The sequence below is a fragment of the Aulonocara sp. 'chitande type north' Nkhata Bay genome, linkage group LG13 (genome assembly GCF_057382095.1).
Source record: "Aulonocara sp. 'chitande type north' Nkhata Bay isolate Kocher_YH1m ecotype deep benthic linkage group LG13, A_spYH_male_GT1.1, whole genome shotgun sequence".
Taxonomy (NCBI): Eukaryota; Metazoa; Chordata; class Actinopteri; order Cichliformes; family Cichlidae; genus Aulonocara; species Aulonocara sp. 'chitande type north' Nkhata Bay.
The window spans coordinates 26,382,966-26,406,834 of record NC_141356.1 but is presented as its reverse complement, the minus strand read 5'-3'; the positions used below and the strand labels follow the sequence as shown (position 1 = coordinate 26,406,834).

General features: G+C 40.3%; 1 protein-coding gene across 7 annotated transcripts in view; it reads left to right on the top strand.

Annotated features, from left to right (window-relative positions):
* Positions 1-216: 216 nt before the first annotated feature.
* marchf8 (membrane-associated ring finger (C3HC4) 8) overlaps positions 217-23,869 on the top strand; it is a 99,268-nt gene continuing 75,615 nt past the window's right edge. For 4 of the 7 annotated variants that reach the window (XM_086259506.1, XM_086259505.1, XM_086259503.1 and 1 more), the window contains exon 1: positions 217-370. The gene's annotated coding sequence lies outside the window, so the exon portion shown is untranslated. The other 3 variants (XM_086259500.1, XM_086259502.1, XM_086259501.1) reach the window with 3 other exon arrangements.

Below are 23,869 nucleotides of genomic sequence, written 5' to 3'. Positions count from 1 at the left end.
AACACCCTTAAAATTACACAGGGAACCATTTGTCGCATAAAATACTGATTATGGCACCTTTTAATTATCACTTATTGTTATTCACTATCACTATAATCACTACGGTGGGGTTATTTTCCACCTCACTGCCATCACGATCATCAAAAGCTATCATGGTCACCTTCATCACCACATCATCATCATCATCGCCATCCTCCTCTCCTCGGCAGTGCACAGCCCTCAGTCAGTTCGCCCGCGTGCGCCGCCTGTCCTTTAAATTAATTATTTCTTGCATTTTGTTTCCACTCCATCTTAACGCGGAAGTCGGTGACGCACCACTACAAACAGCTGCTCAGCGGGGGCAATGAAATAAACAACGCGTCGACATTCGGTGAGTGTTTTCTTCGCGTGTGTCTTTACGACGTTCAACGAGCAACGTTCGCTGCGATGCAGTTATGTGTACGTCCACGCTGAGGAGGCTCCAGCGTGTCCGCTGCGCCTCTCGCTTTATTAAATCCGACCTGAGGCGGCTGGAGGGGGTCGCTCGGACGTGCCTCTGAACTGTGCTGGGATGATAGCGTGAGAATTTGCTGCTTTTTCTTTTTTTTTCCCTTTTATTTTGTTTTTTTGTTTTTTATATTGACTGCTGTTGAAGCCGACACTCTGTTCCTCACGACGGTCACTCGTAGCCTGCTGTGATTAAGGTATGAAAATCCAGTTTAATGTGAGCGAGTGCGCTCTGCAGCAAAAAGAGGGTGAGAGAGAGAGAAAGGGAAAACAGCGGCAGAGTGTTTGTGTCAGCTCAGATGCCTGTTATTAATTATTGTCTCGTTGTTTTGTGCATTCAGCGTGTGTGTGTGTGACTCGATGTAGGAAGACGTAATGTTGCCCGAGCAAGCCTTTTGTTAGTTTTCCCGGATCCCTCAACGCGCTCCCACAATTCCACAATTTGCTGCTGGAATGCGATGAGACTCCGGATGATGAAGAAAGAATTTATCGGTGTTCGATACCGCTAAAAACCCATCTTAGGGTTTTGCTGTCAGTGCTGTGCCTTCTGGATTACTCAGAAAGCAGCGGAGTCCTGTCCTGACTTTACCGGATCAATGCTGATTTGGATGTTAATGTTCAAAAATCGGCGTGGTGTGATCTTAGCAGCTCGCTGTGGCTCGGAGAGCATCTCGTATTCTCTGTAGGTCCTACGAGGCGCACTGCCCAGCCGGGTGTCGCCTTATGAACCATAATAAAGCCAGAAGCAGCGCCCTGCATCGCTGCGCGCTTTTCAGATCAGTGTCACCAGTGATTCTGGTTTCTTGCCTTCAGCTTGACGTCAACAACAATATATCTGCGCAGTAACGTGGAAAATATGAATTGAACTTTATTTATTTATTTCTTAAATGGTAAGGCTTTAATGTTGACATCAAACCCACTGATCACTTTATTGCCACAGTGGCTCTCACATTACACTCTGTCCTCTCATTGGCTGCAGGATCAGCTTTCTCCAGTTGTTTCCATCATCACCCCCGTCATGACGCGTGCTGCTCTGCTGTACAGTTCCTGCTTGTGTGTTACAGTTTGTTCAGAGCTTTTAAACATGCAGTAAAGCACTCTAGTGTACTTTAAAGCCTTCTGTTCTCCCTTCATCCTCGTGGTGTGTGCTTTGCCAAATGGGAGGGCAAGCCCTTCACTCATGTTCAATTTGAGGTAACACATCTCAGCTTCATGTCAAAGACCGGTTCTTTTGATGCCATCTGTGCTGCGGTGTTGGATTTTTCTGTGGTTTGGGGTTATTGTTAGGTTAATGCTGGAGAAAGGGGAAGAACCGGCTGGGTGTCTGTGTCATACATTATTGTAGGCTTGGGTTATTTCTTTGCTGAGAGCTTGTTGTGATGACGAGCCTCGTCGTGCTGCTGGTATGTGTAGTATGCATACATAAACGTTCTGATAACTAAATGCTAATTTTGTCTGTAATCCTATTCTTCACATTGTATTGTGTTTTTTCTTGTGATTTTTGACAGGGAGTGTTTGAAGAGAAGCGACAGATGGTGATCTTTGTAGGCAAGCAGTCTGAGTTTAATTTAGTTTTTAATTTATGCTCAACAGAAAAATCTGAAATTAGAAAAAGAAAATTGGGAATATGGGAATTTTCTGTAGCTAAAAAGGTGATTTTTTTTCCTCCCATGAGTTTTCCTACTGAGTACGTATGCCTTACAACAAGGAAATCATATCATTTTATGCCTACTTTCTCTTATCTTTTTCTTGTCCAGACGTTTGATACCCAGTGTGTTGTCTACACTTGTTCCAGCATATTATTTTCCACATGAAGTCTACATTATGGCCACATTACGCAGAAAGACGGCCTTCCCCTCTCCGTCTACTTTCCATTTCTTGACTTCTTTCGCGACCGGCTGACTGTGTGTCCTCCACAATGACGACTGAACAATCATTCTGCAGTCATGAAATTTTATCTATTCGAGAGCTGTCGCCGCACGAAGCTGTCAGCAGACTCTGTCGTCCCGCTAGAACCGAGTGCTGATGGAAATGAGAAAGTAAGGCCGTAATTATGATTCCGAACAGGAGGAGGAAGAGGGCATCTGAGGCTGTCGCTGCCTTCCAAATCCCATAATTTAACTTTTTTATTTTTCAACTTAAAGTAGTTAGTGCAGCTGCCTTTACTAATTCAGTTCATTTTTATTTGTGTAGTGCCAATTTCCAACAAATCTTAATCATAGAGCGCTTCACTTTGGAGCATGAAGAGCTTATGCCTTTAATATGTTGTAAAGGGAAGACCACAGACTTCCTATGAGAATGTTAACAGGAAGAAACCTTCCGCAGAACAGGCTCAGGATGGGCGGCCATCTGTTGAGCTGAAGGGAACACTTGCGCGATGCATCTTCTGTGCAGGGGCCCGTGGGTCAGAATGACCACAGAGCCGTGCTGGCGTGAGTTAATTAATAATGGAAGGACTTCCTGATATTGCGTTTTGCATGTCTTGGGAGATGGCATACTAAATAGCACGAGTATAGGTACTGGAACACTGTCTGTTAAGCTGCTAAACTGCGAGGGAAGGAGCCTGCAGTCTTAATGGACTGTGCCATTGTGTGCTTGCAAATTAGCTTGTACTTTACGTCGAGATGGGCTCTGAGGAAAGTAATTGGAGGGCGGAAAGAATTGCAATCAAAAGTATCTGAAGGCTTCGATAGTAGCTTTCTGCCAGTTCACTGCCGTCATTGTTTGATACAATTGGTTGCGATGGAGAAATGTGCCTCCCACGGTATTTTACAATATGGAACAGAGGATCCGTTTGACAGGCTCCATTGTGGCGTTGTGCAGCAGTTTCAATCAAATTCAATTTAACAACAGGCAAAAACATTTTGACTCGCAGAAGAGTTTCAGCTGAAAAAAAAGAAAGGGAAAAAAAAAGGTTTTACTTTTGATTCATCCGCTAGTTCACATCTTTGTTTTGACAAATTACTTTACGGGAACAGGAGCAGATGTCTCTTCTTACTAAAAACATAGAGCTTGTTTGCGCATAATTTAGCCTAAGAACAGATATAGAAAAAAAATTGTTTTTGGTTGTTATTTATTGCTTTTTCTGTCTTCCATAAACTACAAAAAATTCACATAATCAATTGACCTGTCATATTTTCAGTAATTGGTCTATAAAGTAATCGATTACTATTCTGAATTTATTCAAAAAAAAATGCAATTTTTATACTAACAAGAAAGCAGTCGGCGCACTTCCTGTTTTGTTGCCCTACATTAACTTTGTGCTAATGGAGAACCACACTGCTTTATTAGTAATTTTAAACCCCAAATATCCAAATAATTTCTCTTTTACGTTTTTTTTTAATGTGCTGAATTCCTGTTTTTATGTCTTGTTGTAAAATGGCATCTGCATACATGCTTTGCATCTCTATGTTAGCTGCTCCCAGTCTCCTCACTCTCTGCGTGCTTAATCTGTAAAATAATATTGATTGAAATGTGCTAAGAGACAGGAAATGGATCCAGCCAACAAAAAAAAAAGTCTTCCTACATATTTGTCTTCCGGTTTTGCAGGAGAATGTGCGTGTGTTATTCAGGATGTGGGTTTTTCCTGGACTCTGGTGCTTGCTAGGAAGCTGTGATTGTGTCCGTGATTAACCTCCCTTTGAGAGACTTTCAGTTTAGCAAGTTTTACTTTTCTTAATTGGCCGTAGACTGTGAACAAATTAAAATTATCCTAACAGTATTATGGCCATATGGCAGCTGGAACTGTACTGCGAGGTTTCCAGTGTAATTTGTATGGCTGGTTCATGCTGCTTCTGTTATCTGATTCTGGATATACAATTATAGGTATATGTCCCTCGCTAGTCGTCTTGTATGGCTGAACTGTAACATAATAACATAATAAAGGTATCACATTATGCTGGCCGGGATTGGGTTATTGTTTCCCTGAGGTCGGACTTCGTCTGCAGGGAATAAAAGCATTGATTTAGTCTAATGACTTCCTTTCTTGGGATGATGTCATGCACCTATGTGAATCAGACCACACTGGGGTAATGCTTATGGCGGCATAGGTAATACAGTAACATCGGCATTTGTAATGATATATTGGTCAGATTTTAAGTGGCCTTCTTCACTCTGACTTTGTGTGTGTTGACCAGGCGCAATGAAGTTGTAATGCCTCTGATGAAACGGGGTAGTGTTCGACAGCTGCTATACATCAGCCGAGGAGAGGTGCTGGCTCAGCTGAACGGACCGTGGGATGGCACTGCTGCAGTTAGTGGGCTATGGTTGATGATGTCATTAGGGCTTTCACAGACTCCCAAGGTGTCTGTCTGCTGGTGGCAGCCAACCAAGAATAAGGAAAGGGGAAGGAGACTGATTGTTTTCTCCCCCCATTGTAGATTGACTAATCTGCCACAGTGTAAACATGATACCTGCTATCCTGTCAGCCTAACAGACACACATTTAACATCTTATTAATTTATGCTGAAATGATAACCGTGCTCTCAGAGATAACCAAATAATCACGAGTCCCCCACCAAATAAAAGAGCTATATCAGCTCAATAACCTATATGTCCTGAGCTGTAATGATAAAGTCACCATCACAATGTTTGTTTGATGACAGCAGATTTTTAAACACAAAAGCTTGCAGAACATGTTGCTGTAGATAAGATTGTAAGTTGTTTTTTTATGTCTGCTATAACACAACACAGCTGTTATGATGGCTTCTTTGACGTGGTGACGGCCACTTTGGAGCCAACTTCATTTAGTGTAAACACACACACACACACACACACACACAAGGAAGTTTAGGCCTAAGGCTGTTTTTATTTCTCTAATTTGTGCCTCTAATTTGCATCTCCTGCCCATAAACCAGATAACAGCCTCGTTAGACTATGTTAAAGAATTTTTCAATTCTTAAAGTGCTTCTGAAAGCCAGCAAGGACAGCAGGCTCCCAGACAAATGATGGTGGGAGCAGTACTCCTGCCGTTGTTTTTATCCATACATTTTAGTTATTCACAATGATAAAACTTGCCACCCTTCACGGTTTCTATGGTATAATATCCTGTCACACTGTACCATGACAGGAATTTAATTAGAAGTGTTCCTAAATTAAAAAAAAAAATTACATGAACGCTGTTACACCTGAGATAATAAAATAAAGCTTTGGTTGGGCTATAACAAAATAATTTATGATGCAGTTATGTCAGCTGTCATATTTAATTGACTTTGCTTTTAAAATGACGCCGCAAAGCGAGGCTGTCTTGATTTGCTAACTGCTTGTAGCCTTGACTCATTAAATCTCTTCAACCTGCTCTGTCAGTGTTTTTTCGTTTCAGTTAAAAATTGCAAAACTGTCACATCAAACTTGTCGTTGGAGCATTTTTTCACATCTGGGTCACAAGCAAACCCTTTTCCCTACTCTCTGTCTACACTGTGTTCAGATTCAAAGGTTAAAAAAAAGCAAACGCCAGTGTTTGTCCACACAAAAACCAGGAAATGATGAGACGAGCAATAAAGGGTCTGACCTATAAGCAGCTTTTATAATGACATCAGGTGATGTTAAACTCATTTTACATCGTGGGCCACATGCAGCCCAACATTTTTACATGGTAAAATGAGTTTAATGGCATAATTTAATACAGCCCACTTAGATGTGTCGCAGCTCTTTACTTTAACAGAATCATTTAAAGTAAAATAACATTCGATTTGTCAATTGGTTTGTTTACCACAGTTTCATTAGTTAGTACCAGCTGTCTTTAAGTGCTAACATTGTATTGTGAAACCCTTTTAATTTAGTGAGCAGTAAATCTTTCCTCCATATTGTATTTAATTAGATTCCTGAAAGCCACTCAGCCATCCATTTCAATTAGTTTTGCTGTAGTAAAAAGTCAACTTGCAGAAACTTGTTTGATGGGTGATTCATCATAGCGACCGTGCTTTCCAGATTAATTTTTGTCAAAACTTCAGCTTTGGTCATGCACATGCTGATTTCAGAAGTGTTTGTCTTCTAGCCCACTCATGTGGTGATGATAGCCTGACAGATTTGATGTCCACATTAGGGGTGCAGGGGTCAAAATAAGTTTGAGTTGTTTGTCCTTGACATGAATAATAAATAAATAAATTCAAATAAAAACTATTTTAGTAACACCAAAAGTTCTAATCGTCTCTTGGTGTCTAAATAGGCTGGATAAAGTGGGCCTGGAATTCTCTTTTCTAACGTCATAGTTTAATTCTTGGACTGTATTAAAGTAGCTTTGCATGATTTTACAGTTCAGAATAATCCACATTTATTTTATGTTGGGCTTTGGTGTAGCCCCTTAGTTTATTCACCTGTCTGAAATGAGCCCTTATAGGTCCTCTTCCTTTAGGCCAAATTCCTTTTTATTGGCTCTCCTTTGCAAACAGCAGGTGCACTCGCAGTTAAAGCCGTGTGCCTGAGGTGACCATATTAAGGATGGTCACTCTCCTACAGAGCTAAGACTGGAAAAGAATCGGCTGAAACTGAGTGGTTAGAGCTTTTGGGTCACAGGGATTACTTTCACATATGCGCTAATCAAATTATTGAAAACACAAGCACCCAAAATTGCAACTCTATAAATGTGGTACAAAATAAGGTTCTCCTTTAACTTTCCGGCAGTGCATTTTAAAATCTAGCACACAACAACATGATGACACCGCTTAAGCCAAACCACAGTTTGCCCATCCACAGTGTACGATATAGTCTACCTGTGATAGGCCAACACTGGGAAATATTGCATATGGCTGTCTGTAATTTTACATGAACTGGTTTATCCCAAATGTTCATGTTACTTAACAAAACTTTCTAGCTGGCAGTTATGTTTTCAAACCATAAAATATACAGAAAGAACTGGCATTTAAGAAAAAAAAAGGAAAAACATGATATGCTAAATTATGTGTGACCTTTTAAGAAAAATGTTGCTCTTTCTGTCAGACTTACTGGCATTATGCAGTAGCGGTATGACCTGTAGGCATCTCATCACAGTTTCTATATTTGTTTGTTTCTGGACTTACTTTGGGGGAAACAAGGTAATTGGCACGAGCAGCAGCAGCAGCAGCCACTGTGGCTGGACACACAAAACCGTTTTGATGTCACTGTACAGGGAGTGCAGAATTATTAGGCAAGTTGTATTTTTGAGGAATAATTTTATTATTGAACAACAACCATGTTCTCAATGAACCCAAAAAACTCATTAATATCAAAGCTGAATGTTTTTGGAAGTAGTTTTTAGTTTGTTTTTAGTTTTAGCTATTTTAGGGGGATATCTGTGTGTGCAGGTGACTATTACTGTGCATAATTATTGGGCAACTTAACAAAAACAAATATATACCCATTTCAATTATTTATTTTTACCAGTGAAACCAATATAACATCTCCACATTCACAAATATACATTTCTGACATTCAAAAACAAAACAAAAACAAATCAGCGACCAATATAGCCACCTTTCTTTGCAAGGACACTCAAAAGCCTGCCATCCATGGATTCTGTCAGTGTTTTGATCTGTTCACCATCAACATTGCGTGCAGCAGCAACCACAGCCTCCCAGACACTGTTCAGAGAGGTGTACTGTTTTCCCTCCTTGTAAATCTCACATTTGATGATGGACCACAGGTTTTCAATGGGGTTCAGATCAGGTGAACAAGGAGGCCATGTCATTAGTTTTTCTTCTTTTATACCCTTTCTTGCCAGCCACGCTGTGGAGTACTTGGACGCGTGTGATGGAGCATTGTCCTGCATGAAAATCATGTTTTTCTTGAAGGATGCAGACTTCTTCCTGTACCACTGCTTGAAGAAGGTGTCTTCCAGAAACTGGCAGTAGGACTGGGAGTTGAGCTTGACTCCATCCTCAACCCGAAAAGGCCCCACAAGCTCATCTTTGATGATACCAGCCCAAACCAGTACTCCACCTCCACCTTGCTGGCGTCTGAGTCGGACTGGAGCTCTCTGCCCTTTACCAATCCAGCCACGGGCCCATCCATCTGGCCCATCAAGACTCACTCTCATTTCATCAATCCATAAAACCTTAGAAAAACCAGTCTTGAGATATTTCTTGGCCCAGTCTTGACGTTTCAGCTTGTGTGTCTTGTTCAGTGGTGGTCGTCTTTCAGCCTTTCTTACCTTGGCCATGTCTCTGAGTATTGCACACCTTGTGCTTTTGGGCACTCCAGTCATGTTGCAGCTCTGAAATATGGCCAAACTGGTGGCAAGTGGCATCTTGGCAGCTGCACGCTTGACTTTTCTCAGTTCATGGGCAGTTATTTTGCGCCTTGGTTTTTCCACACGCTTCTTGCGACCCTGTTGACTATTTTGAATGAAACGCTTGATTGTTCGATGATCACGCTTCAGAAGCTTTGCAATTTTGAGACTGCTGCATCCCTCTGCAAGATATCTCACTATTTTTGACTTTTCTGAGCCTGTCAAGTCCTTCTTTTGACCCATTTTGCCAAAGGAAAGGACGTTGCCTAATAATTATGCACACCTGATATAGGGTGTTGATGTCATTAGACCACACCCCTTCTCATTACAGGGATGCACATCACCTAATATGCTTAATTGGTAGTAGGCTTTCGAGCCTATACAGCTTGGAGTAAGACAACATGCATGAAGAGCATGATGTGGACAAAATACTTATTTGCCTAATAATTCTGCACTCCCTGTATTTAAGAACTCCGACTGTGATGTAATGTCTGGGAAATGATGTGCGGAATTTTGGGTTTTCCTGTACAATTAACCTGACTGTAAACAGCACGGATATATCCTCAGCTGCTTTTAATATCGAGGTGGAATGAGCCAGAGCCGTCATTTCATCATGAATATCAATGAGGTTTTCTCACTAATGACTTTTCAACTGTTTGCCGTTGCTGGTGGTGTTTGCATTGCATTTTTCATTAAGCATATTCAGACTTACATCTCATTACAATACATCCATGTTAGAGACGTTCTCCGGTTACAGCAGCAGAAATAATTCCAGCCCAAATCCCCTCCCTGCTTAAGAGCACCCCACATTTATTTGATCACGATAATTCAATCCTGACTGTGTTGCAGTTATTAATAGTGATTTAAATAATGAATTCAGCCTGCTATAGCTTGTATAAATGAGCTTTGCTAGATATTGTGAGATGTATTATGTTCAAATTAGGTGTTCAAGCAACAGAAGAGTTTATTAAACAAATAGAATTCAGCTGAACGAATGCAGATGTTGATACGGGCATGATCTGTGACATCGTTTAACCGTTTCTTGCAGCAATAAGCTTCTTTTTTCTTGACAAGCATAATGTGTTCTTAAGATGTTGTTTTGTCAGAGCTCAGCTGCTGATATTCCCAGGAATGTGCTTTTCGTAGCTTTGTTAACCACCCCAGAGGAGCTGTTATGGTTTTGTTGATAGTGTCACATGGGTCAAACTAAGAAGCCAAGGTTGGGTTATTTTGCAGCCCTGATTACCCCAATTACAGAAGGATGATGGGTGGATGGTGCAGGTTGTTTTGTCAAACTGTCCTGACATTTTCATTTGTTCTTTTTTTTTTTTTTTTTTTTTACTGAAATGGAAAACTAGGAAGATGAGCTTTGACTGCATGAGGACATGTTTTAAAAGGTTTTCTGATAAATAAGCCGTTCTCTATGTGTGGACGATGTCTCACTGCCACAAAAATGTATGATTTTCTTTCCTTTAAAAAAAAAAAGAAAGGTATCTAACCCAGCAGAAACAGTTTTTTTACTTTTCAATGTTTCCAGATGTTCCTGTCTCCACACAAATAGTTGTGAAGTCTGTTTTGAAAAATGTGAAAAGGTGTTGTCTTTTAGTTTTTATCACATAGAATGACATTGAATTGTTTTTGCGAATTTGAATTTGCCAAACGATGACCTTTACGGGATAAAAGAAAAAAGGCTTCAAAGCAAAGGTTTGTTCAGTATAAAGTAACAAGTTTTTTCATTCGAAGTTTTTCTTCTTGTTGTTGTTTGTCTATTTTAAGGACTTTCATCCATTCTTCCTGCAAATTGCTTGTAGTTTTGTGACATTTTTGGCCTTTGTGCACGGACTGCTCTTTTGAAGTGTATTCAAAGGTTTTTCTATGATGATGATGATTAGGTTCAGGGCTGTGAGGGCGATGGCAAACCTTCAACACGAGCCTCTTGAGTTGGCCCATTTGCTGTTATAGTGTGCAGCTTGCTTTTATTTAATTGAGTAAATCTTTCCACTCACCAATAAAATGTTTCCCCGTGCCACTTGCTACATAACAAACCCAAAACATGATTGATCCAACTAGTGCTTAACACATTCTCAGCCCTTTCCCTTTAAACGTCTTTCTTCTTCTTTTCCCTTTTTTTTCACAGGACTTTGTATTTAAAATGCTTCAGGCATCTTTTGTTGGAACATTTGAAGATGCAGATCCATAATTGTCTGCTTTTGGGCAGCTACACTATATGGACAAATGTATTGGGCCATACCTCTGAATCTTTGAATTCAGCTGTTAGTGCAGGTGTATAAACTCTAGTACCTGTAGCCATTCGGTTTGCCTGGGCCGTTCCAAAAAGCAGAGTTCACTGTACTGTAATAGCATAATACTGCTGCAACAAATCAGCTCATTAAATTTCTTCTCTCCTAGGTAAGTTATATTATTGCAAAATGAAAGCATTCAGGAACCACAACAAATCACCCACATTAAGTATCAGACCACATGAAGTTGGAGAGGGAGGTTGCTGAGGGCTGGGGTGCAAAGTGTCTCAGCACTCTGCTCATTCAACAACAGCACAGCTCCAAACCTCCTCTCACATTAACATCAGCACAAAATCTACATGCTGGGAGCTTCATGGCAGGGTTTCATGGTTTAGCAGCTCCTCTAGGTGTAATATCTAGGTGGCCCAATGATGATACAGCCTGAGGAGTCTGATTATTTATAAAGCTTTAAAATTTCTTTGTTTTTCTTGGTAAAAGTTGGTACTCAAACTCCTTGCATGTTGCTCATTTCTTCTGTAAAATCTTCTTCTAGCAGCTTCTACTATTAGCTGCTATTACTAGCTGCTACCGCTACAGGGGCTGTAACAGCACCACAGTCTATCCTTAGCATCCCTCTCTTTTACACTAACCCTCTGCTTGTCCTCCTTTTACCACATTTGAACCTTCTGTTGTCTTCCTCTTTTCCTCCTGCTTGGCAGCTCCATCTTCAGCATTCTTTCTCCAATAAATCCACTACTTATGTCCAAACCATCTCAGTCTGGTCTCTCTAACGGCGTCTCCAAACATCTCAACATGAGTTGTCCCTCTGACCTTTCTGGTCCCTCCCAATGAAAATCTGAGCATGCTCAACTCTGCAACTCCAGCTCAGCCTTCTGTCTTTTTTCTCAAAACCATACATCATAGCTGGTCTCAGTAGCATCTTGAAAACCTAAAACAAAAATATCATAGGGAGCATGGTTAAAATGTTGACTTAAATGTTTTATCTTTTTGCTCTTAGGATATAAAATGAGTAACAGACAAACCTCAGAAAATCTTTTGGAAACCACCTTTTGTTTCCTTTTACTAAAAATAAAAAAATAAAAAAAATCCAACATTTCCGTTTTAAAGCAAGTCTTAAGATTAAGACAGATTCTTCTATAGCAGTTGCAGTATTAGGTTTTTCTAATTCAGATTCAGTGCGTGTGTTATATAGCAGAGCGACTTTTTTTTTTGCTGGTTAAATGCTGTATAACTGCTGGAGGCTTGTTCTCCAACTGTCCACCATGCAGTTATGAAGTCATTTAGCTTCTTTTTGCTGCTGCTAGCCACTGAGTCGACCTGCAGCCAGACCAGCAGCCTCTAAAGCTGCCTCTCAGTGTGTGATTTCCTGTGTCCACGCACTTACTACACACAGTGGTGAACCCCACATGCACTCGCATATTACACGTCTGCTGTTTCACGGAGCGTTGTGGTGGGCTGAAACTGCCTGCTGGTCCATAACTCCTCCACACAGTCGGGTTATTCAGCGAGGCAGCAGGAGGACAAACACTAGCCCGAGGGACAGAGCTGTCTGTGTGCCGAAGCACACGCTTACCAGTAAAAAGGCTTTGTTTACCGGTATGGCCAGAAAAGTGGTTAAAAGGAACATGCTTTCAGTTTCTACTTGGGTGGTGAGTTAGTTTTTCATTTCCTCATTCTTCACTGATGAGACCACCTTTCCCTGAATTGTGTTTTGAACATTAGTGGCTATAATACAAATAAATCTACGAGTCCAGGTCAGTGTGTTTCATATTGTGTGCACAATGTCAGTAGTGGATTTGCATAACCTTGAACGCACACACAAACAGCTACAGTTTCCCAGAGAAATGCAGACTGCATCCTGTTTGGCCGTCACAGCTGAGTATCCAGTGTTGTGTAATTTTGTTTTTTTTTGTGAAATTCATCTTAGTGATATTGATTACTGTAAAACGGAGTAAAATCATCAACTGTTGAACTAAGTAAGAACAAGTGTCAGCTTCCCTCGAGTTATAGGCAGGCTTGAAAACATCATGTATGAGGATTTTGGAGCTTAATACGCTTGATATGAATGATATTCTAAAATTCCCACCTATGTTAGTAATTTTCCACTCTTAATTTAAAAGAACAATATGGAATACTGTCATTATTTTTGAGGAATTGCACTAGATGTTTATCCTGTAGTAAGGCCAGTGACGATAAAATGAAATTATATTTTAGTATTTTAAACCATGTTGCAGTACTTGTTTGCACAGCATGGATAAAATCTTGCATGATATTGCATTTTTGGGGGGAGTTATCTTAGTTTGTATTCATACCCATTGTGGATGTCATGGTATTCCTTACTGATAAATGAAATGTACTGAAGAATAATCCGTGTTTTCTCCTGTTGCACATGAGCTAACTACTCCTTTTCAACTGACGAGTGATTAAGGTGCCTGAATGAGAAATGAAATGGAGGAAAAACATTGAAAATAAGTGAGAAGGTCTCTAAGTTGTTGCAAAGCAATCAAAAAGTTTTTGTCAGTTTTTTGTGAAAGTGACCTCGTGGTGGCTGCAGTGCACTTCACATGTGTCTGTTTCACTGTTCAAACAGACCATGTGGTTTTTGACAGGCAAACACGCAAGTAAAACCTTGTTAGCATGAATAAAAGCAACGAGTCACAATTTTTCTTTTCCGGTTTGGCCCATCGCAGGGAACATACAGCCTTCAGATTGCTGTTTTAAATAGACTTTCAGGAACTGGTTGGTTTAGATGTTTCTGACGGTCAAAAAGTTGAGTTTGGAAAGTACACTTCTCACCCTTAGCGGACCAGTTTCGAAACACGTGTTACTGAAAATTTTGGCTCTGTCTCTAAATAGAACAGAAGCTGCGTCAATATGATTAACAGCAACTGTGTTTGGCTACTATTTCCTGTCAAAATGGCTGCTTCAGAATAAGTCTAGTCATGTCTTGGCCACATGACCAATTATCCAATAGGAGTAGGGTTAGGGTGAGGGCTGGGGTTGTGTTGTGGGTGTGAAGCTTTCAGAAGTTAGATTTGAGGTCAGACGAAAAGCTGTAAATAGCCACAGAATACAACAGCTAGCACAGCTGTCAGGGACCAAGCAGTAAAGCATAAAGGACACAGGTGTTTAATTCAAAAAAGGGGTTTTATTGACCCAAAAATATGAAAATAGATTTAACAAAGCCAAAACTTAAACAGGCAGGCCAATAAAAGAGGTCAACTAAATAGACTAAACTCAAGATAACAATTAACAAAATCTCAAACAAACATATGATAAACTGACCTGTTGAAACCAAATGACACACAAGGGGAAAAACTAAATGGCTGCCATATAACCAACTAATACAAAACAATTAAACAAACATGAAACACCCCCCAGGCAATGAAGCATGTGGTTCCATCCAATTAGGCTGTCAGTGGTACTTCAGCTCTCCCAGCCCTTTGCTACACCTTTTGCCAGACAGGAGGAGAAGCCAAACCCCAGGTAACTCAAACAAAGAAAGATGTAATATAACAAAACAAAACTTTGAACTTGCAGTGTTAATATGTGTGCACGCCATATAAACGTTGGAAGGTGTGATGGAAAAATAAATACATTTAATAAAGAAACAATATTGAACAATAACCAGAATATATTAAAGTAGTGACTGTAAATTAACTAAAGTGAATCAACTGGTGGTGTGGAGCTTACCATGTGTGGCATGCCATCACAACAGCAATAATGGTTAAATGCTCCAGTTACACTAACCGAAGTATTCAAACTGAGGCTCAGTAACACTATATATTTGTCCTCCATTTGACCATCCAGCTTATGATTAAATGTCCTGTGGACTGTTTTTCTTTTAGTACTGTTATAGAAGATCCGAGTTCTGGTGTATGGAACCAGATTTGAGTATTTTATAGAAATAGCACATAGTGGCTGCTGGCTTTTATCTATAATAGAGAACACTGCAGACAACTCAGCCATTTAAAATGTAGTGGTGAGTGCAGTTGAGGAAGCGGATACTACCTCAGATACACAAGCATCATTTTTAATCAAATCTTTTTGCTTAAAAATAAAGTAATAGCATAATGTGTGTTTATAGTTAGCCCTTCTTCTCGCTTCCTATTAATGATCTAAGCTGTTGCATATCCAAGTTTTATTTTGAAGCACCATTCTCAACATTTGGCGCTTCCAACCTGCGACATGAACATTTTCTGCTTACAATGACAGCATATTCAACATGTTTGGGTATGCTTTTACAAAATAGGACATCTGATTACATGTGATTGCTTTGTTTACCCCTTTTTTTTTTTTTGTTCTACAGGCTATTTGATTGATCTAATAGGCTCTTGATTTGCTTGTGCCTGCTCTGTTTGAAATGCATATATCCCTAACACAGCGGAGGGATTTATGTAACCCACAATGGCACTTCAGCACACAGAAATCCACAACATCAGCTGAAGAGCGTGATGCTTTACACACTGCAGTGTCTCCACATTTTTTTGTCCGCATCTCATTAAAATTAACAGGCTTTCACTAAACTTTATTGAACAGCCTCATCACTAGTGGCCCCAAAGAGCACGTCCAAATGAGGAAAGAAGGGACTCTGCAGTGAATAGATCAGTAATTAACAACACATACTTGTTTGAAAAAAAAAATTATTTTAGATAAGCGTTTATTTATCGTTACCAAGATAGAAAATCAGATATTTTTTTAAAGCCTTCTATCTGTTCATTGACATCTAGAAGCTGCACCTGTCCGCTAACTATAACTCAATATCTGGGTATCACCTTTGGCTATGTTCCCAAAATGCAAATGGGAATCTGTACTTGTGGTTTTGACTTTGCATCTGTAGCTGTGCCTGTGTGCAGTTGTGCTAATAAGTCACTGAACTTGATCGCAGCGCTCTGACTGCACCCGCAGACGGGGTTCGATACGACTGTAAATTGGACATGTGCTGACAAGAAACTGCGTTTTTAAAATCTATCCTGTGTGAGTGTAATATTCAAATCTGCCTGCACACAGCAGAGATGGCTCTTGCTTCCTGTATTCTATGTTCTCCTTTCCCTTCATAGTATTTACTGTTGCAGAGAGATTACAGAAGCTGCATACTCGAGTCTGGTGTTTTGTGGAGTGTGGCTGTTTGCCTATCTTGGCAATTTCAGTTCCCATCTCCATACAGTAGATTTTTGATGATTGTGCTTTTCTCCCTGCGTTTACCCCACAGATATTTAAGTCTGCTTTTCCAGCTAAATCCTTATTCGTTCCAATTGTACGATAAACTGGCTGGTAACTTTTCTTCCCCCTTATCACATCACACACCCACCAAAAAATTGAACAGCTTCTTGTCAAAAACTCTTATCAAGTTCCCTTTGAGTCAGCCGTGTTTCCTCTTTACTTACTGGCATTTAGTTTTTTGGTGCCTCGTCACAGCAGTTTATGAAGTCTCCATACAGAAGAAAATTGCTGCATTAAAAACAGCGATACTGCTGCGAAGCCCTCTGTCAGTGTCCCTGTTATTTATCTGAAAACTGAACCCTTTCAGATCACTTCCAAGCGAAACCTTTTACAAAACATAAATCACCTCTTGTTGGATTAAAAGGCATAAACACTTCAGCTTTGAGGGTTAGCCTGAGGTTTTAGAACAATAGACGATCACCGAAATTTCAGTTTGGCCTCTGGTCAAGGTAGCTGTGGGAGTAAACATTTATTAACTGCAGGCTGAAACTGATAATCTGCTCCTGGCAATGTCAGAGCTGCATAAAAATGTACGCCCTTCTATCTGAATATTGTGGTCGTTGCACAATGTTTATAAAAAGATGGGACCAGAGATTTCTTCATATTTTCGTTCTGAATTTAGTTGCTTTTTTTGTTGTTGCGCTGCTTACAGACAGAGAAGTATATTTTTAAACACAACAGAATAAACACTTTAAGATGCTGCTTTCCAGTTGGGGTCCAAATGCCACAGTGACAGAGGCCTGCTTGCTTTCATGTCAAGACTTGGGTAAAGAGATTGAAACAGCTCTCAGTGGTTAGTGCTAGAAATAGCTAGCCTGTCTGTCTGTGTAAATAATAAAACAAACAAACCAAAAAAAAGAAGAAATCCTGTCACCTGTCAGCCCGTCATACTAATTATTATGGTATGCAGTGTCTTCTCTTTTTTTAAACTTGTTCCTTATGCTTTGATCCTTGTACAACTATTAGCATGACATAAAAAAAAAATTCCCACAAATTTCTGCTGGTTGCCCGGCAGACTCATTGTGACACCAACACCTCAGGAAGTTGCTGTGAACAATTGCTCTGAAGGAGTGGGAGGAACCATCCTCCAAGTCCTCAAAGTGCCTGACGCCTAACGAGCTGCCGCAGCTTATTAAACTTTAGTCTGAGTCTTTGAAAGCAATGCTAGATCCCAAGAGGTTCTCTGTGTAGTCCTGGGGAAAAACAAATGTGCTTTTCAGAAGTTATGACACAAAGAAGCGTCACCTAATTCTGGAGTTTTCATAAAGGATAAGTGTAAACCATGAGGAAATAGCCTTAGCTAAGGTGCCGTGCTCCGCCCTGAATGGCCTTTTCAATGACACAAAAGTTAATAACACAACAGGTGGCGCAAGTAGCTATACAAGAAATGCGCAATAGAAAAAAATACGGGGTTCTGTGGAAATTATAGTGCTAAGTATTGAGTAACTAATTTCTTCATATTTTGCTTCCAAGGAGCCACACTTGCTTGTAATTGTGTAAAGTGGTCTTGAGCAATAGCTTTCCCGGCTTTCAAAGGTTTTCTTTGGACATTGGCTGCTTTTTCATTCATTTTTAGCCCATTTGCAGAGAAAACATTTTCAGGGAAAAGTTGTTTTGTTGTTGTTGTTTTTTTTTTTTTAAATAAATCATTCAGGCATGAAAAGGGCACCCCAACCCAAGGGATGAGTCAGTGTTGTATCTACACATAATTGGAAAGAACCAACTTTAAATAGTGTTGTTTCTAGCAGTCTGCCACAAAAACACATTTACACTGAAAGTCATGTCCTTAAGAAACAGGAACAAAACAAACAAACACAGGAAACTGGGAGAAAAAAGCTGAGGTATGTGGAATTATACAAGAGCTTGGCTAAAAATGGATCTTGTGGAGTGGTGAATCCAAATTTGAGACTTTTGTTGAAATCATCATCAATATGTACAGAGGAGTTCAGGAAAAGGGGCACAACAGGGATCTGTGGTTTGGTGGAATTCTAAAAATTTGATTTTGATCCACCATGAAATACTATCTGGGAATCATCTGATTGCCAATGGTTTCATTTTTCAGCATGACAATGATCCCAAATGCACTACTAATGCAATAAAAGCATACCTGGATGGAAAAAAAAACACAAAATGGGACACTGTCAGTCTTGGATCGGGCCCCAGAGCTAGAATCTCAGCATCAATTTAGCAGAAAATAAACAAAAAGCAGCAAACTTCCAAAAAAGAGATTTAAATGTTCTTTAAGAAGCCTGGAGAATTAATTCAGAAGACTACTTGAAGAAATTACAAGACAGTTCAGGCTATGTTTGAAGGTCATGTAAAATACTGACTTTCTAGCTCTCTGGAGTCATATATTGTATTTCAATGTAAGTTATTTACCTGTAAATACACCAGCGCATTTCCCATTTCCCTAGAAATCTAGAGAAATGAGGGGTAACTGAAGACTACTATAATTATCATCGGTGTGTAAAATAAGATTTTTATGTAAAAATATGAATTTTGCTGCAGGATGAGTCATTTCATCCCAGTTTCACTTGAAACAGAATTTCCCTGTACTCAGGGCAGAGAGCACTGCATCTATTCTGGTAATGGTGGTGAGAGAAAAAAAATGTATACTGTGAATTAACACATCCTCTGTCCTGCATTTAATCGTTAAGCTGAGGGGGAGTTTCAGAAGGTCTTTATGAGTATGCACGCTTCTATTTATGTCGTAATTTTTGCTTCTCTCGGTCTATCTGCTCTGGCATCGCATGAGTCACGCCTTCCCGTCACAAGAAGAGAGTCAAGGTCATTTTACTAAATGTGGGTGAAGTTTTTTTGTGTTTATAGATGCATTAAACAAGGAAGGCACTAACTCGTGCATTTTTCTAGTCAACATGCCTGCTTATCCCAGATGTCAAAAGAGCTCGTTCCTCCTTCTACACAATTAATCACCTCCAAACTGGGACTCATTTGCATATAATAAAACGGGACAGCTAACAGACATTAGGGATACAATGAACTTTAATCAAAAACATCTATATTATTAATCTTGCTTTTAGGATAAATAGCAATTTGGTAGTCAGAAAAGAGAGTGAAATATAAGCCACGGTTGTGCAAATGATGCAGCTACAGCTGAAATGACAATAGGCTACAAACATTATGGTAATTTATTCCCAGTACTTTATGAAAAAGTAATCAGCAGTCTTGGAGCTCGGTGCGGCACATCCTTGTGTGTTTGTGTTTTTGTGTGTGTGTGTGCTGTCTGTGGCTGTTAAATTATCCAACAGTTTAAGTTTGACAGCTAAATTTGTTTAACATTTTATTCAAAGCTATGAAAAACAGCAGCGCCTATTTGTGCAAGTGTACGAGGCCTTATCAGAAGAGTCCATCAGGTCTAACTGATGCTCTGTTAATCTGAGCAGAGACTGGAGAGTCTCTGATTTCTGGCAGAGCATCAAGTCTAGTTGTCGCTGCCAACACAGCTATAGCATCTGCGCCATGGTAAAATTGTGCCCGCCTTCTCTCCCCTGACTTGTATCTTTTAGTGGAGCCACCAGTACAACATGCAACCATATTTGTAGCCTTTCCCTTTTTTTTCCTTTCCTCTCGTGAAAGAATTCAGTGACAGTCGCACATCCCCCAGAGGGAGAAATTGCATTTCCAAGCGTCATACTGTACCTGCCAAATGAACACTGAATACATTTCTATGAGACAAAAAAAAATAATTCTGAGAACTGTATGGTGCATCTTAATGAGACACACCATGCAGTTGGGAGCTTACTGTGGCTACTACAGTCACATTTGAGCATTTTATCACTCATTAAAATGCAGAACAGTCTCTTCATTAGGATGCAACATATGGCTGAAATTCTTCCACGTCCAACATCTTTCAGACTCTGTATCTATCTGATATGCTCTGTTGGTATCTGCCCTAACCCACTAATCCTTTGGGAAGACACCTCTTTAAATATAGACTATAGCTATACTACAGTGATGTTTGGATTGATTGATACACAGCTGAGTTTTTCTGCCTGGTTGCACATCAGAACTGAAGAACGCGCTCTCGACCATATCTCGGGTCTGATCTGACAGCAGGGACACAGAGGAGCCCCTTGGCAAACGGAGTAACAGCAGAGCTCATCTGAGCAGAACGGAGAGCAGGGCTGTGATTTACCTGGCTCAGGAGCAGAGAGGGCCAGAGATGGTGAGAAGGGCTGAGTTGTTTTTCAAATCAATAGACTTCATTGGGTAATAGGAGCTAATATTTTGATGGCTTTGTCTCTGGGTGGATCCTCTGTGGCCAGGAGTCTTATCTACCGGGGGGGCAGTTTTGCCATCTCGGAAATATCAAGATGTGTTGTGACACATGCAAAAACAGAATATCCTGAATTTTACTCTTTTTAAATTCCCTCTGAAATTTAAGAGTGAACTTTGTTTGAAGTTTGTTTTGTTTTCCTTCATAATCTGAAAGAATATTAAGAGTAGAAGTGATTACATGGAAAATAAAGTTCCTCCAAAACAGACACGCTAAAGATTGCTTGCCCGTAACACCACAATGACTTCCTGTTCAAATAATTGGTACAGAAAATTATGAGAAAATGACCTGCTCCTTTGATATGTGACAGCAGCTTAAAGTAAGTCTCAGTAAAATATGATTATTGTTTTGTAAAATATGGTCACAATCAGGCATTGTTAGATACACTACAAAGTAGGACGTGATGATTCACTAGTCGTCACAGTGCCTCTCACTCATCAGGTTCAGTTTTAATGCACCGAGCTTTCACAGAGGATTTGAGGTCTTCTGTTATTAAACCACCCTACTTGGACTTTTACACTCTGTGTGTGGCACTATGCCTCAATTCTTTCATCACAGGCTAGATTTTGAAAATTTGAACACAGGCCTCAAAGAAGAGATGTTTTTTCTAGTTTTTCTGCATTTTTGCCAGTGAAAGAAAATAAATTAATTAAAGGAACTTAATAGATCAGCATCAGCCACTGACGTCTGAACAATTTTATTTGTCATGGATGCAGTATTTTTTATTTTATTGTTTTGTACCATGGCACACAGCATATGTCCATACAGTAGTCAGATTTGTCCCATAGTTTTGTAAGCATGCCTGGATTCAGTGCAGGCACTGCTACTGTTATTCTACCTACCAGCAGCCATGTGAAACTCACGAATCCCCTCTGTCTGGTTACAGGCTGTGGGATTAAAGCCTTCTAAAATAAAATTTAAATGCACTCTGTTTTTCCTACATATTGGTTTTATGAATGGCTGGTGTTTGCTTGAAAACTGCCCTCACACAGAAATGTGTTTTGAAATTTTTTTTACTGACATTATGTAACCATTTAGAAGTGCATTATAAGAAACTATTGTCCCCCTTAGAGATTAAGCTGACCCTTGAGGCTGCTGCCATAGCAACAGGTTAACTTTGAATTGAAACCATAGGAGGTCTGAGATTGGTTGGAAAGTTGCTAGCATTTTAATGGTGTTACAGTGAACTCTTTGACTAGTAGCCAGCCTGGAGGGGACACACACACACACACACACACACACACACACACACACACACACACACACAACAGGAAATGGCATGATGTGACATCACATCCAAAGGACTTTATGACAGCTTGATTGACAGAATCAGTTTAGCTTTATTAATCCTAAAATATTCACACTTAGAGCTCTGAACTGAATGTTTAGACATTGTTATATCGCAAACGTGTTTTCCCAGCTGTCTTTCCAACACATCTCTCGCCCCATTAGTGCAACCTCTCTGTCCAACAAAGACCTTAGGTTTGAAACACAATGCCAATTAAAAGCAAAGAGTGCTGTTGGGCTTACTGCAGTTGTTATTTTTGGGATGTATAGTAATGAGCTCGCTGGTGCAGCAGCACTATGTGTTGTGGAGACAGCGGCGAACATTGGTGTTGGGTCATCGGACTGCGCCTCGGAAACATTTGAGCGAGTGACACGGACCATCCTGATTTATCTCATTCCTCCTTCTTGTTTACTTCACATCATAGTTCACAAAATGGCTTTTTTTAAATTAAGGCAAACCTTCGTGGATGAGCTACAGCGTGAGCTTTAATGATTCTTCCCTGTGATAATTCTCTATGGGCTTTACTCGGTCCCTGACCCACACTAATTTACTGCAACTCATTAGCCTCATGCACACAGGTGCAATATGACTTCTAAGGGCTTTGTGCCCATCAAAGTGACCTTTGATTCTTCGCTCACACTAGGGAATAAATTATTTACTGTTTTTGCATCCGAGTCCATTGTCTTTAATGTAATCAAGATTGATGGTGAGGGAAGGGAAAGGACTCAAGAGCTGAAGTTTGGTTAATAAAACCTTTAACATTTAACAACTGCGGTAGCGTAGCAGCTCTGTAAAAAAATGCCATCAGTTGAAGAAATTACGTCCACGTAGACTTGGCGGCCGAAAAACCACCCTGACATCTAAATATGGTTAAGGACACACGGCTTTCTGCAATAGCTTGGTAAATGGTGCACTGAATTGTCGAATATAAATGCGCTTTGTTTTGTTTTCTTCTTCTTCTGGGAGACTCGGCTGCGCTTTTGTGTTTCACAACAAAACAGACTCTTTTATTTTCAGTGGTATGTGAATCAGCAGTTCGGGACAAAGATGAACATCTTTGTATGGCACCGTTTCTTCTCTGCACCCCACTCCCCTCCCCTCCCCTGTTGTGGTATTGAGTTGACCTTGCTACTGTATAAACGCACCACAATGAGCAACCTCTGCAGGGTTGTGTAGAGATGGATGTTACATAAAAGGAAAAACTGGGGCAAACTTACAGAAGAGCTTCAGCGTTCCTTGGCATAGTTTCTCAAAGTTTTTGAAACTCTGCTGTTGTGTATTGATGATGGTGAGAGTGGGCGGGCTGCTGTCTAAAGCAAACCCAGACTAGCCCTTTAGGGTTCTGCTCAACCAATTGGTAGAGCACATTTTCAGGCCCTATATCTAACTGAGGCTTTCACTGAACTAGACCTACCTTATTGAGTCTTTTCTACCAATTGGTTTACATCCGTAATGCCCAAAAAAATCCACCAGAAGGCACTGTGAATGTAAACTATTAGCTCTTCTTATCCCTCTCCCAAACAGGAAGTTTCATGTTTAACAAGTACTATATGGATGCTAAACAATTATATGGCTAAAAATCACATGGTCCTGTGGCATGATACCATCCACCTTCAACCACAGTGTGTTTGAGGTCATGGTTTCATATGAAGCCAACAGGGCTGGCACTCTCCACCAGATGAGTGGGGTTTTAAATTGTTCGGCCAAGTTCATCTGGCATCATCCACGACTTGCTGCTGTATCAAGGGGGATCTACATTCTTCAATGCTCCCCTCAGTGAAAAGGAACAGAAGCTACCGCTAAGGGGCCAAAGTTGTAAAAAAGAGTATGCAAACCCATAAAAGAACCTCAGCTCTTCACAAGTTTCAGCTTGGGCCAGAACTTGCACACCTCCTTGGGTGTCAGGGGCATTGGTACTGTATGACCAAACTGCACTGGTGGAGCTTCCCTGATGGCAGACAAAGACCTGATGAAGAAGGGCCATGGAGCCTTTGATTACAGGTCTGATGAAGCTCTGATTGCAATAAAATCGTTTGACACCAAATGTGTCAACCTAAACAATGCCTGTGGGTTCATGCCTCTTTCATCGGTCAAACGGTGGAGCAAAGAGT